We start from the raw sequence: 18,714 nt of genomic DNA, 5'->3' as shown, positions 1-18,714 counted from the left end.
CTTAACTGATCTTCCTAGGCGTACAATTTAAATCTATCAAAATGAACAATGGATTCTTTTAGGTCCATTAAATTAAGAAGCAAACCGATCATGGCAAAATATGCCAACATGGCAATATAATCTCTGCTGTTCTTTTAAAACAGAGCCTGGGTTAGCGATTTCTAGACAGCCATTTGTAAAGCATACTCATAACTGACTTTTAAAACAGGTCACCTTATTTGTTCAGGACAACTAAAACTTAAGGTTTTTGTTTCCCAAGGTCTAACCAGCAGTATGTGACATGCAGCTTTATTGTTGAGGGACGAAGTGAGAGAATAGATCTCTTCTGCAGAATGTCGTGTCTCCATCTTACTATACCAAGCTTACAGTGCTCTCTGTGAATGACACAGGAAAATGTCACACAGTAACTATCCAGTCAAGGAGTTGCAGGGCAGGGAGAGAACAGTTTTTCCTGACAAGCAGTAACAAGCTAAAACACAAGCAAAGACTGTTGAGAGTCATATGGGCCATAGGAAAACCCAAATGGGGCTCTGAACCCATAACACGAGACCTGAGATACTTGACCTGAATCCCTGTACACTTCACTGGGACTTCCTTACAATCCCGACTACTCCTACAGTGGATGCCCGAAAGCACCTCTTGACTTTGTCCTCATTCTTTTTTTTTTTTTTTTAAAGATTTTATTTATTTATTTGACAGAGAGATAGAGAGAGAGCACAAGTAGGCAGAGAGGCAGGCAGAGGGAGAGGGAGAAGCAGGCTCTCTGCTGAGCAGGGAGCCGGACGTGGGGCTCGATCCCAGGACCCCAGGATCATGACCTGAGCCGAAGGCAGCCGCTTAACCGACTGAGCCACCCAGGCGCCCCAACTTTGTCCTCATTCTTGAAAGATATTTTCACTGGGTGCAGGATTCTAAGTTGACAGTTGTTTTCTTGAACCACATTGAGGATATGGTTTTCTGGCTTCCATGCTTGGTGTTTGGAAGTCAGGTGTCAGTCTAATAGCAACTCCTTTGGTGGTGGTCTGTCTTTTCTCTCCATCTACTTTTAAGATACTCTCTTTGCCATTAGTTTTCTATAGTTGTGGATTTCTTTTCTTTGTAATCTTTCTTGGAGTTTCTGATACTCCTAAATCTGAGGATTTGGGCAATATTCTTTTTCTTTTTTTCCTTAAGAGAGAGAGTATGCCCACGTGAGTGGGGGGAGGGGCAGAGGGAGAGAGAGAATCCCAAGCAGACTCCGGCTGAGTATGGAGCCTGACATGGGGCTCGATCTCACAACCCTGAGATCATGACCTGAGCCAAAGTCAAGAATCAGATGTTCAGCCTACTGAGTCACCCAATAGCCCCTGGGCAATATTCTAAAAAATCAATAAATAAAAATCTCATAACATTGCCTCTGTCCCATTCTCTCTCTCTTCTATTTCTGAAACTCCAATTCATGTGAGTTAGACCTTCTCACTCTATTCTCCTTGTCTCTTCATTGCTTTTTCATATTTTCCATCTCTCTGTCTCTCTGAGCTGCCATCCATAATTTTCCTCTCACTTAGATTTTGGCCTAAAAATTATATGCACCCTTGTCATCTCTTCAGTGCTTTCAAGAAGATTTTAAAACTGCATTTTGTACAGCATTTCTGGTAGTTTTCATTAGTATGGTTGCTTTGCACCCTTAGTCCACCACATTTCCAGAGGCTGATGTCTGTGGTTGGAATTTGATGATTTAGGCCATACTTACATGTTGGAAAATTTGTCCCATTAAATGGGAACCTGGTCTAGGTGATTTGTGGGGATCCTAAAATATATAAATATTTTTGACTACATGCATGTGTTTATTTCTGGGCTCTCTGTTGTATTTCATTGATCTGTGTGCCTGTTTTTATGCCAGTACTCTACTGTTTTGATAATATAGCTATAGCGTAGAGTTTGAGATCAGGGAGTGTGATGCCTCTAGCTTTGTTCTTCTTTCTCAAGATTGTTTAGTCTATTTTGGGTCTTTTATGGCTCCATACAAATTTTAGGATTGTTTTTTCTATTTCTTTGAAAAATGCCATTGAATTGTTGATAGTGATTGCATTGAATCTACAGATGGCTTTGGGTAGTGTGGATATTTAACGATATTAATTCTTCCAATTGATGAACATGGAATATCTTTCTAATTATTTGTGTCTTCCTCAATTTCTTTTATCAATGTCTTATAGCTTTCAGTGTACAGGTCTCTGACCTCCTTGGTTAAATTTGTTCCTAAGTATTTCATTGTCTTTAATGCTATTGCAAATGAAGTTGTTTTCTTTGTTTTTTCTATCAAATATTTTGTTGTTAGTATATAGAAATGCAACTGATTGCTGTATGTTGATTTTTCTAGCCTGAAACTTTACTGAATTCTTTTATTCTAACAGTCTGTGTGTGTAATTTTTAAAATTATCTCTGTATAAGATCATGTCATCTGCAAACACAAATAGTTTTACTTCTTCCCTTCCAGTTTGGATGCCTTTTATTTCTTCTTGCCTAATTGGGACTAGGCTAGGACTTCTAGAGTTGAGTATGATGTTAGCTAAGGGCTTGTCATATAGGCCTTTATTATGTTTTATTACAGTCCTCTATACCCAATGTGTTGAAAACTTTTTTATCATGAAGTGGTGTTGAATTTTGTCAAACGCTTTTCTACATCTCCTGAGAGGATAATATGATTTTTATCCCTTATTCTATTAATGTGTGGTATATCATATTTATTCATTTGCATATGTTAAACTACCTTTGTATCCCAAAGATAGATACCAATTGATCACGATATATGATCCTTTTAAAGTGGAGTCAATGTAGCTTGCTAGAATTTTGTTCAGAATATTTGTTTCTATATCCATTAGGTATATTGGCCTATAATTTTCTTTTCTTGTAGTCCTTAATCTGGATTTGATATCAGGGTAATGCTGGCCTCATAAAATGAATTTGGGAGTGTTCTGTCCTCTTTAATTTTTTGGAAGAGTTTAAAAAGGATTTACATCAATTCTTCTTTAAAATTTGGTAGAATTCACTGGTGAAATCATCTGGTCCTGGGCTTTTGTTTGTTGGGAAATGTTTGACTGTTAATCCAAACTCCTTATTCATTATTCATCTGTTCAGATTTTCTATGTCTTCCTGATTCAGTCTTGTTAGGTTGTATGTTTCTAGGAATTTTTCCATTTATGCTAGGTTATCCAATCTCTGCTAGGTAATTTTTTGTATTTTTGTGGTGTCAGTTATAATGTTTCTTCTTTCATTTGTTTATTTGAGTCCTCTTTTTTTTTTCTTGGTTAGTCTAGCTAAAGGTATAACAATTTTGTTTATCTTTTCTAAAACCAACTCTTAGTTTCATTGATTTTTTTCTATTTTCTAATTTCTGTTTTATTTATTTGTACTATAATCTTTATCATTTCCTTCCTCCTGCTAACTTTGGGTTTACCTTGCTCTTCTTCTTCCAGTTCCTTGAGATATAAAAATGTTATTTATTTGAAATATTTCTTTTTTCTTAATGTAGGCATTTATCACTATAGATGTTCTTATTAGAACTGCTTTTGGCTACATCCTGTAAGTTTCAGTATGCTGTATTTTCATTTTCCTTTGTCTGAAGATACTTTCTGATTTCCCTTTGATTTCTTCTTTGACCCATTGGTTATTCAGTAGTGTGTGGTTTAATTTCCACATATTTGTGAACTTTCCGGTTTTCCTCCTGCTGCTAATTCCTAGTTTCATACCATCGTGGTTGGAAAAATACTGGATATTATTTCAGTCTTCTTAAATTTGTTTAGGGTTTCTTCATGGCCCAACATATGATCTATGCAGGCTAATATTCCATGTGTGTTTGAGAAGAATGTGTATTCTGGTGCTATTGGATGGAATGTTCTGTATGTCTATTAGGTCCATTGGGTCTATAATATTATTCAAGACCACTATTTCCTGAATAGTTTTCTGTCTGAATGATCAATGTCAACAGTAGATCATCGAAGTCCCCTATTACTAGTGTATTGCTATCTATTTTTTCTTTTACTTCTTTTAATATTTGCTTTAAATAGATGGTCCAATGTTGGGTGCAGATATATTTACAATTGTTGTATCTTCTTGATGAATTGACCCCTTTACCTCTACATAGTGGTCTTCTTTGTCTCTTGTGATCAATTTTGACTAAAAGTTTATCTTATCTGATATAACTACTCCTGCTCTCCGTTGGTTACCATTTTCATGGAAGACCTTTTACCCATCTCTTCACTTTCAGCTTACATGTTTTGTTCAAACAAGCATGACTCTCTTGTAGGCAGCATATTGTTGCATCTTGGTATTTTTATCCTTTTAGCTATTGTCTTTTGATTGGGAAATTTAGTTTATTTAACGTAAAGTAATTATTGATGGGTAAGAACATACTATTGTCATTTTGCTCATTGTTTTCAGATTGTTTTTTATTCCCTTTCTCTCTTACTGTCTTCCTTTGTGATACATTTTTTACAGAGGTATGCTTTATTCTTTCTTTATCTTTTTTAATCTACTATAGAACTTTTCTTTATGGTTACCATGAGACTTACATAAACATTAACAATCTATTTTAAACTGACAACAACTTACCTTCAATTGCATCCAAAAACTCTAGACTTTTACTTTCCCTTCCTGCAACATGCTATGCTATTATTGTCACACTTTACATATTTTTATACTGTGCACTCAATATCAACTTATTGTACCTGTAATTATTTTTATTTTTTATTTTTATTTTTATTTTTTTTTTTTAAAGATTTTATTTTTTTGACAGAGAGAGACATAGCGAGAACAGGAACACAAGCAGGGGGAGTGGGAGAGGGAGAAGCAGGCTTCCCGCAGAGCAGGGAGCCCGATGTGGGACTCGATCCCAGGACCCTGGGATCATGACCTGAGCCGAAGGCAGACGCTTAACGACTGAGCCACCCAGGCGCCCTGTAATTATTTTTAATATTATCATTTTTTAACTTTTATACTAGAAATAAAGTGACTTACACACCACCATTACAGTATTAGGGTATTCTGAATTTGACTATATATTTACCTTTACCAATGAATTTTTTTACTTTTATGTGCTTTCATGTTGTTACTAGTGTCCTTTCATTTCAACCTGAAGAACTCCCTTTAGCATTTCTTGTAAGGCAAGTCCTGTGGTGATGAACTCCCTTAGCTTCTGTTTCTCTGGGAATATCTATTTCTCCTTCATTTCTCAGGGACAGTTTTTCCCAGTGCAGTATTCTTCATTGGCAGGGTTTTTGTTGCTTTTTTTTTTTTTCTTCCTTTCGGAACTTTGAATTTATCATCCCACTCCTTCCTGGCCTGCAGAATTTCACAGAGAAATCCACTGATAACCTTATTGGGAGTGGGGATTCCCTTGCATATGATGAATTGTTTTTCTCTTGCTGCTTTCAGAATTCTTGCTTGTCTTTGACTTTTAACATTATGATTATAATGGCTCTCATAGTAGTCTTTGTGATGATCATGTTTGGGGTCCTTTGAACTTCTTGTACATGAATGTCCACATCTCTCCCAAGATTTGGGAAGTTTTCAGCTACTATTTCTTTAAATAAACCTTCTGCCCCCTTTTCTCTCTCTACTTCTTCTGGGACTCCCATGATATACATGTTTATTTGCTTGATGTGTCCTGTAATTTACATAGACCTTCTTTACTTTTTTTAAATTCTTTTTTCTTTTCGTTCCTCTAAGTGGTTATTTTCAAATGATCTGTATTTGAGTTCACTGATTCTTTCTTCTCTATGATTATCTGGAGTCGAAACTCTTTACTGAACTTTTCAGTTCTGTTATTTTATTCTTCAGTTCTAGGATTTCTGTTTGGGTCTTTTGTATGGCTTCTATTTTCTTTACTGAACTTCTCATTTTCATCATGCATTGTTTTTCTGATTTTGTTTAGTTGTCGGTCTGTGTTCTCTTGCATTTCATTCAGTTTCGTTAAGATAATTATTTTGAATTGCCAGGTAAACCATAGATCTCTACTTCTTTGGGGTCAGTTACTGAAGCTTTATTACTTTCACTTGGTGGTATTATATTTGGTGATTCTTTGTGATCCATGTAGCCTTGCATTGGTGTCTGTACCTTTGAAGGAACAAACATGTCTTCCATTCTTTATAGACTGGTTTAATCAGGTAAAGACCTTCTCCTGTCTGTTCCCTGGGCTGATAGGATCACCTCTGGAATCGTAGTTGTGTGGGTTGGAGCCAGTTATACAGCTGTTGCTTGGTCTACATTGGAGTCCACAATAGGCCAGCTTGTTACCAGGGGCTCAAGTGGGCATGGATCCTATCTAGTCCCTGGATGGATGGCACTGTTTCCAGTACTTTGTTCAGTTGGTGGCTCTAGTACAAGAATTTCCATGCAGGGTCCTCAGTCAGCAAGCCTATTACCATATGCATGGTGGGAATGGCTCCCATCAGATTCCTGGGAAGACTGCTGACTGACCACTGGATAGGTTCCTGGGTGAGCAGAATGGCCCTGCGCTATGGCTGGAAAGGCCTGGAACAAAGCCCTTGAGCTGTTTCAGATTCCACAGACATGATTCAGGTATGTTGACCCAGCTCCGTTTATAAAGGCAACAAAAATAAAAATAAACAAGTGGAACTACATCAAACTAAAAAGCTTCTGCACAGCAAAGGGAACCATTAATAAAAAGAAAGCAACCTTCCAAATGGGAGAAAATATTTGAAAATCATATATCTTATAAGAGGTTAATATCCAAAATACATAAGGAACTTATACAACTCAATAGCGGAAAACTAAACAATATGATTTTTAAAAGGGCAGAAGATCTAAATAGATATTTTTTTTTTCCAAATAAGACACATAGATGGCCAACGAGTATATGAAAAGATGCTCAATATCACTAAGCATCAGAGAAATTCTAACCAAACCACAATGAGACATCACCTCACTCCTGTTGGAATGGCTATTATCAAGAAGCCAAGAGATAACAAGTGTTGGCAAGGATATGGAAAAAAGGGAACCCTTGTGCACTATTGGTGGGAATGCAAATTGGTGCAGCCACTGTGGAGAACAGTATGGAGGTTCCTCAAAAAATTAATAATAGAACTACCACATGATTCAGCAATTTCACTTTGGGGTATTTATCTGAAAAAAGTAAAAACACTAACTTAAGAAGATATGTGCACCCTCAAGTTTATTGCAGCATTATTTACATTAGCCATGATATGGAAGCAACCTAAGTGTCCATCAATGGATGAATGGATAAAGAAAATGTTATACACACACACACACACACACACACACACACACACACACACTGGAATATTGTTTAGCCATAAAAAAGAAGGAAATCTTGCCATTTGCGATAACATTTGGGTGGACCTTGAGGGCTTTATGCTAAGCAAAATAAGTCAAACAGAGAAAGATAAATACCCTATGATCTCACTTATATGTGGAATCTAGGGGGAAAAAATACCAAGCTCATAAATACAGAGAACAGATTGATAGTCGCTAGAGGCAAGGGGTGGAGGGTGGGAGAAATGGATGAAGGTGGTCAAAAGGTACAAATTTCCAATTATAAAATAAGTCATGGGGATATAATGTATATCATGGTGACTACAGTTAATAATACTGTATTGCATATTTGAAAGTTTCTAAGAGAGTAGATCTTAAAGGTTCTCATCACAAGAAAAAAATGTATGTATGGTAACAGATGTTAACTAGACTTACTGTGGTGATCATTTTACTATATATATAAATATTGAGTCCTTATGTTGTACACCTGAAACTAATACAAATTATGTGTCAATTATGTTTCAATTAAAAAAAGCATAATAGAAAATATAACTGAGTTTAACCAGATAAAATACATTGTAAGATAAACAAATATTAGAAAAAAGTGACAGATACTACACTGTAAAATTTTACTCAGAACAAGATAAAGAACTGCATATAAACCAAAAGCAGTTGTTTAACAGGAGATGTACAAAACCTATCAAGGAAAACTTGAAAACATTCCTGAAGGGCACAAGAACAAAAGATTGGAAACAAGTAGGGTCCAGCAGTAAGAGATCAGGCAAATAGATCATGGCAAAGCCATGCAAAAGAGTACTATACAGCTAAACAAAAAAGAATGTAGAGGCTCTCTATGTACAAAAATAAAAAAAGACCTACAAGTGGTACAGTAAGTGAAGAAAGCAAAGTATTTAACAGTGTCTTTATTATGCTACTTTTTTATGAGAGAAAGCAGGGAAATAAGAATAAATACTCATACTTGCTTATATTGCAAAGACAAACACTAGGACGATAAACGAAAAATTAATGTAAATAGTTGCCCTATGGGGAACTAGCTGGATGGAGTGGCTGGAACACAGGTAAGCGTAAACATCTAGTGCATACTTTTTTGTGTTGTTTTGATTTGATTGAACCATGAAACCATATCACCTATTCAAACAAAATAAAATTTATCCAAAATGTTCAAGTGGAAACATTTCTCTAGATGCATATTTTTTTAGATTCTACTAAAGGTTTTACTAGCACCAATTCACAAAAGGTGCCATTTTTTATAATTGTAGCTAGCATAACACAATTACAATGCATTTCAACTGAAATCCCACATTATGTTACATTTGCATAAAGCAATTACTCCTTTCTCTATGGAGAAAAACAACAAATCACATTTTTAATATTAGAGTAAAATGTTAAATTTCCCATTCTCATTATGTAATTGTTTTTTAACCACCTTTTGAAGTTTAAAGGGATATTATACAAACGTTTCTATATTTAAAAAAAAGTTTTAGAAATACAAGATTCTAAAAGTCACAAGAGTCCTTAAAACAAACAAATACCTCCACATTCTTGCTGTTTCTAGAACCAGGACTTTTTATTCCTAGGCTTGTGTTCTCTTAGCAACAAGTTAAAAGTTTTTGAGCTTAAGACTATGATGGAAAATAGAATTCTTGTTTTTCAAGCAGTTTAATTCATAATTTTTAGTTTTAAACAAATAAATTCCCACATTTTTCCTGGCCATGAGAGCACACATTTTAATAAAATATTTAAGTAGAAGCACTTATAGCCTTATCAACGGAAGCTTCATATTTTCAATCAAGTATTTTTGAACTGTTTAGTTGGAAAGAGTGTTCCAACTTGTCAGTCATCCTTCAGACTCTGTCATCACGAAATAGCATTTCAAAAAGCATTTGAAAAGATTTTTCAAAAAAATCTGTTTTGCTGAATGATTGTATCTTTGGGGAATTTACTATGATCCAATATGTTCCATTAACGATCAGTCATAGGAAATTGTGAGGCCTAACGGTTATCTGTCCCTCTTGTGGAGAATTGCAGGGCCTGTGTGTGACCATACTGATGGATATGCAGCACCTTGCCTGGCATCGTTCCACCTGTATTTCTATCTAGAGGGCTTCACCCAACCCATGGAATTGTTCCAAAAGGAAATATTTATAGTAAGGCCAGAAAGAGAAGACTCACCATCACTAAGGAGGCCATACACACAAGCCCATCACTGACTTGTTTCCCAGTGCATCTGCTGGGGCTAGGGAACTGATCACAAGACTGTTCACTGGGGGTATTGGGCACAGATGATGCAGAGCAATGGGAACTCAGAGACACGAAGAAATGAGGAATGTGGCAAGAGGGCAGGAGGAAATGTCTTTCTAGCAAACATAGCCAACAGTGACAGGAAGTAAAGTAAAAACAGGTAATAATTCTATGGGAATAAGGAAATTCAGCGTTTTCTAATCTATGTCTCAAGTCCTGAGGTCATATGACCTGGATCTCCAAAGAGTTCTCTACTATCTCTTTGTCAGTTTCACATAATCTTCACTCAGTGGATGCTACAAGGTAACTCCCTTACCCTCTAGAGTAGGTGTCAGCAAATGTCTTTTCTAAAGAATCAGAGAGTAAATATTTTAGGCTTTGTGGGTCCTACTATCCCTGTTACAACTTTGCAACTTGCCAAAGACAATACAAAAACAATGGACATGGCTGTGTTCCAATAAAACTTTATGGACAATAAAATTTGAATTTCATATAGTTCTCACATTTAATGAAATAGCTGTCTTTTTTTTTTTCTTTCAACCATTTAAAATGTAAAAACCATTCTTAGTTTGCAGGCCATACAAAAACAGGTGGCAGGCCAGATTTGACCAGTGGGCCAGAGTTTGCCAACTGCTGTTAGCGGAAAACAACTAGAATGTACGTTGGAACCATCCTAGGCCATCCACTTACAATGTCATATGGGCTGAGCTCTCTGATTGCAGAACCACATATTCATTATGATAATTGGTGAGGCCTCAGACCATTTAAGGTCCTCATTGAAAAGTCTACCAAAGTCTTGCTTAATGTCATAATTTTTGTTCTCTGTCTCACCCAAAGCAATTCAAGCGTATGGATTTTGTGGTTAGAATTTAATGTTTAAAGCTTTACATAAAAACTGGAAAACTTATCCCATATAATTGGAAACTTAATCTGGGTCTATGTTGAGGAATGTGTTTTTAGAGCAAGGTCTTGACAAAGTAATAACGTCTGCTTTCCTCTAGGGCGATGGCTGTCAAAGTGTGGTCACGAGGTCTACAGCATCAGCATCTGGGAACTTAGAAATGTAGATCCTTAGGGCCCACTTTGGACCTACTAAATGAAAAATTGAAGATGTGTCCCAGAAATCTGTGTTTTAACAACCCCTTCAAGTAGTCCTCGTATATACTAAAGTTTGGAAACTACTCTCCCAGGGAAAATCTTTGGACCCTCCAGAAAATAAACATATTAACACTAAGACTTCGGGTTACCACTTCGTAAGAGAAGGCTGATGTGTTTAATTTGCTGGTGGGTGGAAGGCATCCAATTCCTGGTCAAGTCAGGATGGTTCTGGACCAACTTCCCTGCATTACAAGCAGAGAGCACACGTGATGACAAGGTGCTATACTGGATAATCCAGGCACACAGGTGGTCCCAATTTGTTCTTTTCCTTCTCCTTTCCCAGGTGTCCCCTCCAACTGATAATATATTGACTAGTAGAAGGGACATGAAAGTTATGGGATGACTGTATGGGTGTAAACAGGTTGTAAACAGAGTAAAGGAGTCAAACTGCTATTTTCATGATAGACTTTTTCTAATCAGGGGCCCCATTCTTGAAGTCATATAGTTGTTTTATGGTTGGTAAGTGGCAAGAGGAAATAGACAGTCCTTAAGAAAAGCATCTTTAGTGGCCACAACAGACGGAGCAATTTCCAGATTAATCTCATCTGTGTAAATGATGTAAGATATTGGTCATGGTAGAAGAGTCAAAATGTATTGGGAATGAGAATATACTGGAGAGGAAAAATAATGCATTGGCCAGGTGAAACAACAGAGACCTGAGTTGGGATCCTGAGTTGGGAACGATGGGATGAACAGGGCTGACATATGCATTAAGGTGGGATAGGTTCTCAACAGAGCAGTAGACTCGTCTGCTCATTTTGAACACAGGTATTAAGGGATCAAAGTGGCCACATAGGAAATTTGACTTTGGTTTTGGCAGGAGGTGCTCTAAGCTGATTTCTCATCTCATTAACAAACACAAACAGATGGGACTTCTGCAAGGGTCAAATCCAAGCTGGATGGTGCTTGTGTCTTAGTCATTGTTAGTTTTTGACTGAAGTTTGTCCAGATAGGAAGATCTGGTCCATATATACCATGTTCAAAGTGTAGAACATCACTATATTTAATTTACAAAGTAAGTCTCAATTCAATATACATATAAGCCAAGGAGGAAGGAATGTTCCTTCATGAAGGGTTCAGGGATAGTTTGAAGTCATCTAGTGAGATGATGGCTGACTGCTTTCTTTTGATTCTTATAGCAATAATCATCTCACCCGATAGTGGACAGCATAAACAAATGACAACGTTAAATAAGAAACCCAAGTGTAAGAAAACTGTGTATTTCTGTCTGTGACGGGATGAAGGATTGGCAGGTGAAAGCAGGAGAAATTTTACTAGGAATGGTTGAAGCAAGCTGGAAGGATATCCTATGTTCTGTTTAAGTATAGGGCCAACATGTGGGAGTTGTAGACGTCTCATAGGACATCGGTTTTTCCAATGCCCTGGGTTTTAAAATAGTAGCAATATAGTGGATGGGGTTTAGAGAAGAGTTAACTATATAGTGTGAGGTTATGATCCATTATTCTTGTAAGCTTTTAACTTGGAGGAACTTAAAATTTAGCTTCCTCCCTTTTGTTAGGTTTTAAATCTTATTGTGCTGTGCCCATGGATGGCTGCTTGAATGAATTCAATAGTCAGTCTTGGCTTCTTACTGAGGGCTGCATTTGGATTCTTTCAGAAACCTTGGGAAACTGTCCATAGACAAAATTTTAGAGAATGTCCCCCACAGGGCCTTCAATATTCTCCACCATGAAAAATTGCCTGTAGAATTTCTATTCAAGCATAAGACAGAGATAGGCAATTCCCATCCATAATGTTTGCCAGGGCCTGGGGTAAAAGTACAAATGGGTATCTGCATACTATTTCTACAAATATTTAAAAATTATAAACCGAAGTAGCAAACTATTAAATAAAAGATGTTCTATCATACTATCTAGAAAAAAAGGTACTTTCATAATGACCTGGAAGCACGTATTCAAGTCAAAATTCTCAGACTCCTCAAAATTCCCTATCAAACTCAGGGACATGGAGAGAATCAGGCTCAGGTCTGGCCTTACTCTTCCCAGCCCTGCTCTGTTGCATAGTCCCAGGGACTTCTTCATACATAGAGACCCCAGCCATATAGCTAAGAACCCCCTTCTCCCCATACACTCATTGTGGGCCTAGGAGAGTGAATACCAATGGTATTCACAATCAAGAGCAAACCCAGGAGAGAGGACTGTGCAGGTTGCCGAAGCAGGCTTAGGTCCATTTGTGCAAGGAATTCTGGGGTTCCAGGTACCCAGAGCATGATCTAAAAGATGGTAGTGATAGAGGTGGTGTGGGCTTCTGGAAGACAACTAGGGTGACCAAACTGATTTGTCTAGATCTGCCTTGCTTTTAGCTCTGAACGTCGCATGTTCTGGGAAACACTTCATCAGGATGCTAAAAGTCCCAGTTTTCAATCTTGTGCCAAAAGATTAAAGGAAAAGTACAAAATCCATAGGAGAGCCCTCAAAATAGAAGCTGAAAGTAACACTGTTTTTAGTCTCAAATGAATATGGTGTAGATTATCCATCTTCCATAATCACTGTCACTGGTTCCCCACCCCCCAAAAAAGAGGAAGACTTTCCTAAAGTTATTCTGTCTGACTTCTGTTTATACTCCACTAATTTTTGGATAATTATCTCTAATATAAAACTAGTGGGTATACTTTCCTCATGTCACGTATTAATTCTTTTCTATTCCAAGCTAGCCTATCACAGAACTGAGGAATTCTGGAGGAATCTAAAATTCTTCGGACTGGGGGACAAGGATGTGTGGCGGGTTGGCCTCAGGAAGAATCAACACTCACCCTTAATGAGGCTCAAAGCTCCTGCCAGGAGAGTTTGAACCTTCTCTTCTGTAAGATCTGCTACATCAAAAATGCTTTCAAGCTTTGTGGTGAGTCTTTCCAGTTTCTTTCTAAGTTTTGGGAACATTGTAGCCATGGTTACTACTTTAGACCCAGCCCAGGAGACACAGGATCCTGAGGGACAGGATAACAGAAGGATTTTGACAAAGGGGTTCTTAGGCTATAAGTTAATCTATAGAATTATCAACATCGAACGAAATAACATTCATTCAGTGGTAGCCTCCGTATCTGTGTCATAGGCACCCAAGAAGGACTCTTACTCATTTATTGTGAAAAATAGAACTACCTAGTGTTTCTGAATGATCTATTCCAGCTGCTAACTCAGAAAAGGAAGGGGTGAGCCCTGGCACTTGCGCAGCCAACTTCCCCGACCCAGGGAACCCCAAGGGGGCTGGACACATCAGAAGCGCAGCTCTTGGCTGGATTTGCCAGCACTGTTACCAAGCAAACTTGGATAAACTCGTAGTAAGAGAAGCCAATAACTCAAGAGATGAGGGCTTGGAAAAGAAAAAGGGAGAAATTGATTTCAGGTCCTGGCAGTAGGGGGAGGTGGCAGTAACCCACCTCTCTGCCTGCTAGATGAACCCTACAGGTTTATAGAGAGGTTTGGGAGAGAACGCGTGGTTGTTGGGGGGGGGGGGGGTCAGTGTGTGTTCAGCTCACATTCGTGAGCCAGGAAGGGGACGTGTGGGGAGTGGTCTCCTAGGCATTCCATTGCTGTCAGGGCTTTTCTGGCTTGGCAGTTGGAATGTTTTGATCATTGCAAAACACCTTCATCCATGCCTCAAGAAAGTGCAGGGGAAAATGAGAACAATAGGTTTTAATCAGAGCATGAGTTAGGCAATCTTGTCTATTTCTGGTTTTAACTGTTGAGGTCTCTAGTTAAGTAAGAGGGCTTGCTGACACGAGGGCGAAAAGCTCAGTATTTTGTGTTCATTTTATCTGCATATTGTTCTCTAAGGGTCTTCTTCAGCTCTTATCAAGGTGCTGAGGCCAGGAAAGAGTCTCAGGGCCATACTCTGGTGGGGCTGTGGTGATAAGAGCTCGGGAAGGCTTTTCCGGGTAACTGAGGAGGCTTTTTTTTTTTTTTTTGAGAGTTGAGTCAAGCTTTGCACACTTTCTAGGGTATTTGCATGGGAAGCACTCAAAAATCTTCTGTCTCATATAAGCTTCTCTTCCTGCTTTGACTCCATCTGCTCAAGATGAATATTCCACAGGTTTTCCCTATGTTACGGCCCATCAAAAGGAAAGCATGATTTCAAGTCCTCCCTTTCCATATTTTAACAAACTTTACAGACCAGGTAGTCTAGTGGCTTAGCATGAACTAAGCAGTTATGGGAATCTTTTTAAAAATCCTTGGACCCAGCCGTGCCCTATGTATGGTCAATCCATTTAGACCAGGGATGAAAGTGGGGCACGCAAATGTTTTACAGAGTTATTGGGGAGGAAAAATTTTTCTTTACCTTTCAAGGTATTTTTGGCTGGTCTAAGAATTAAACTGATATGAGACAGATTAACAGGAGAAAATGGAATTTAATTATGTACTTACAAGGGCTCCTTAAGAATATGAGGCCCATGGGGGCACCTGGGTGGGTCAGTCTGTTAAGTGTCTGCCTTCGGTTCAGGTCATGATCTCAGGGTCCTGGGATCGAGCCCCGCATCGGGCTCCCTGCTCGGTGGGGAGTCTGCTTCTCCCTCTCCCTCTGCCCCTCACACTGCTCGTGCTCTCTCTCTCTCAAATAAATAAAATCTTAAAAAAAAAAAAAAAAGATTATGAGGCCCCATAGGCAGGCAGGCAATTGAGGCTTATGTGCCATCTGGAGCTAAGGAGAAGGGGTAGGGAACTGGGACTTCAGAGATAAGGAAGACAATTCATAGGAAGATGGAAAAGAGTAAATGTTTAGTAAACAAATGTTTGCTGGGCCATCCAGAAACAATGGGACATAAAGAGGAATTTTAACAAAGTTGCTCCCTGTCTATCACCCCTAGTAGTTCATATTATAATGTGGTTACCTATGGTGGTGGCTCCCTTCCTAGGGCAGGTCCTCTATCTAAATTCTTTCAGGCAGTTAGGGGGAAGGTGAAAGATTCTTCCTTTTGTTTTGTAAAAATAATCAGGCTGAAATAATCCACCAGCCAAAGGGACACCTTTTGCTTCCTTACAGGTTCTTCCAGAAAAGATACCATAGGTAGAAATGGGTGACAAACAATAAAAACCAGGACAGCCTCAATTTCTGACCAGAACTGAAATGACCAGGCTTTCCAAACTGAAACTGTGTGGGACCCCAGGCAGTAAAGGGAAGTCAAGAGCAGGAACTGAAAGTCCGGCAGTGGGAGGCGACCGTGCCTGCCTTTGGTCCCCGTGGTGCTGTCTTCTTCACCGGCCTCCAGGGTCACAAACCTAGAGATCCTGCTGACTGCATCAGTCAGATTGGTGGAGAAAAATACCAGTGCCTCATATTTTCGAGTAAATTCTGTCATTCCCTAAAATCAGCAAGCAGGGCAAACAAAGAAGGAGGAAGCACATTATTTCCAGAAAGCAAGTACTTCATTTCCCTGGTCTGTTACCATTTTAAAGCGGGGGTCAGCAAACCTTCTTTATAAAGGGCCAGAGAGTAAATACGTTTTAGGCTTTCCGGGCCATCTGGTCTCCATCGTGGCTACTTAACCCCGCTGTTGTAGTGGGAAAGCAGCATAGAATGAGTGGGGATGTGTTGCAACAAAACTCTGTGGACACTAAAACTTGAATTTCATATAATTTTCACATCAGGAAATATTCTTTTGATTTTTTTCAAAAGAATCAAAAAGTTTGAAAGCCATTGTCACTAAATTATATGCTTTAAAATGGTTAACGTACTGCATGGAGCACTGGGTGTTATACGAAAACAATGGATCATAGATCACCACATCAAAAACCAATGATGTATTGTATGGTGACTAACATAACATAATAAAATTAAAAAATAAAATAAAATAAAAACGCAAAAAAAATAAAATGGTTAATGTGGCTTTTTTAAGTTTTTATTTGTTTTATTTTTTTTTAAGATTTTATTTATTTATTTGTCAGAGAGAGCCAGCACAAGCAGGGGGAATGGCAGGGAAGAGGGAGAAGCAGACTTCCCACTCAGCAAGGAGCTGAGGGATCAGGACCTGAGCCGAAGGCAGACGCTTAACGGACTGAGCCACCCAGGTGCCCTAAAGTTTTTATTTTAATCACAACAAGTGCACTCTTTAATCCCTATCATGTATCTCACCCATCCCCCACCCACCTCCCCTCTGGTAACCATCAGTTTGTTCTCTAGAGTTAAGAGTCTGTTTCTTGCTCTGTGTCTCCTCTTTTTTCCCCCTTTGCTCATTTGTTTCATTTCTTAAATTCCACACATGAATGAAATCATATGGTATTTATCTTTCTCTGACTGACTTCTTTCACTTAGCATAATACCGTCTAGTTCCATCCATGGCATTACAAATGGCAAGACTGCATTCTTATTTATGACTGAATAATATTCCATGGTGTTTATATACCACAGTTTCTTTATCCATTCATCAATAGGGGACACTTGGGCTACTTACATATGTAGGCTATTGTAAATAATGTTGCTCTAAACATAGGGGTGCATGTATCCCTTTGAATTAGTGTTTTTGTATTCTTTGGGTAAATACCAAGTAGCGTGATTGCTGAATCATAAGATAGTTCTATTTTTAACTTTTTGAGGAACATCCATACTGTTTCCCAGAATGGCTGCACCAATTTGCATTTCCAGGTTAATGGTTCATTTTTATGTTACAAGAATTTCAGCTCAATAATAAAAAAAAAAAATTTAAGCCATTTTTAGCTTATGTGCTATACAAAAATGGAGACTGGTCTGATTTTGCCCATGGGCTGTTATTTGTCGACTCCTGCCTTAAAGACACAAACATTATTTTAGATAACTTTATGTGGAACTAGATTAATACTTAATACATTATTTTATTTAAGATCTACTAAGTAAGTTATGTGTGATAATATTTTTTAGAGATGCCTACATTCATTAATCTTCCCAAGATTAGATCCCACATCCAGTCAATGACAATATAAGGATTTGAATCTTAGGTCTTATTTCTGCATAACTTTTCTTTATGAAAATTATAAAAGCTAACATATAGTGAGTGTTCAACATGTGCCTGGCACTTTAAAGGCATTAGATCAGTGCTTCTTAACCAGAGACACTTTTGCTCTCTGGGGGACATGTGGCAATGTCTGGAAACATTGTTGGTTGTCACAGTGTGGGGAAAGGATGCTTACTTGCATGTAGCAGGTAGAGGCCAGGGATGCAAACATCCCACGATGTATAGAACAGCCCCTCACAGCAAGGAAATGTCCATCATGCTGAGACTAGGAAACCCTACCTTAGATGTATTATCTGATTTAATCTTCAGAACAACAATAAGAGGTAAGTGTCATTATTATTCCCCATTGAGCAGATGAAGAAACTGAGGTTTGGTGGAGCTAAGTAACCTGCCCAATGTCACCCAGACAGCAAACTGAATTTAAACCCTGGCAAACTGGCTTCCCCATGCTATACTTCAGAGTCACTATGGAAGTTTGTAACTATGCATTAATTGGTGGGATTATTTTATTCCCCCCGAGACTAAATGAGGCTCAGACCATAGTCTTATCATTCTCTTCTTATCATTGTATCCCCAGCACCTAGCCAGGGACCAGCTCCATGGTAGATACTCAGTGAACGAACGAATGAATGAATGAATGAACATATACATTATACACAGGTGACTTCAGAATCTCTACTTTATCATCCCTGGAACTTTCCATTTTTCTCTCTTTCTCGATAGATAGGTAAGTAAAATAATAGGTAGGTAGGTAGATACATACATACATACATAGACAGATACATAGACAGAGATCCACATAAGTAGATTCTTCACAGAACTGAAAGTCATCCCTTTCCCTTCCAAAAACTCTTTTCCTCCAGTTTTGGAGAGAACTATTTTTAAATCTTACTGCACACATTTCTTCTCCTTAAACACTGAGCTGAATAATTAAACTCAAACATTTACTTAGTGCTTTGAAACTCACAGAGGACTTTCTATCTATATGATCTTGTCTTCACAAGAATGCTGTAGCAGGTGTTCTACTATTATTATACACCTCACCCCCATCTGGTACATGTGAAACTGGGACTCTGAGA

The 18,714-nt window shown here is 38.2% G+C and overlaps 1 long non-coding RNA gene across 1 annotated transcript in view; it reads left to right on the top strand.

Annotated features, from left to right (window-relative positions):
• The window catches only part of LOC116636688, a 172,491-nt gene that overhangs the window by 139,007 nt on the left and 14,770 nt on the right, over nucleotides 1-18,714 (top strand). Inside the window, exon 4 of the long non-coding RNA XR_004300383.1 lies at nucleotides 13,363-13,554. This is a non-coding gene — a long non-coding RNA (uncharacterized LOC116636688). The remainder of the gene's footprint in view (nucleotides 1-13,362; nucleotides 13,555-18,714) is intronic.

This window comes from Phoca vitulina, unplaced genomic scaffold (genome assembly GCF_004348235.1).
Source record: "Phoca vitulina isolate PV1807 unplaced genomic scaffold, GSC_HSeal_1.0 scaffold1, whole genome shotgun sequence".
Lineage (NCBI taxonomy): Eukaryota > Metazoa > Chordata > Mammalia > Carnivora > Phocidae > Phoca > Phoca vitulina.
Note: the sequence above shows the minus strand (reverse complement) of the source record. Positions and strands in the feature narration are given on the sequence as shown.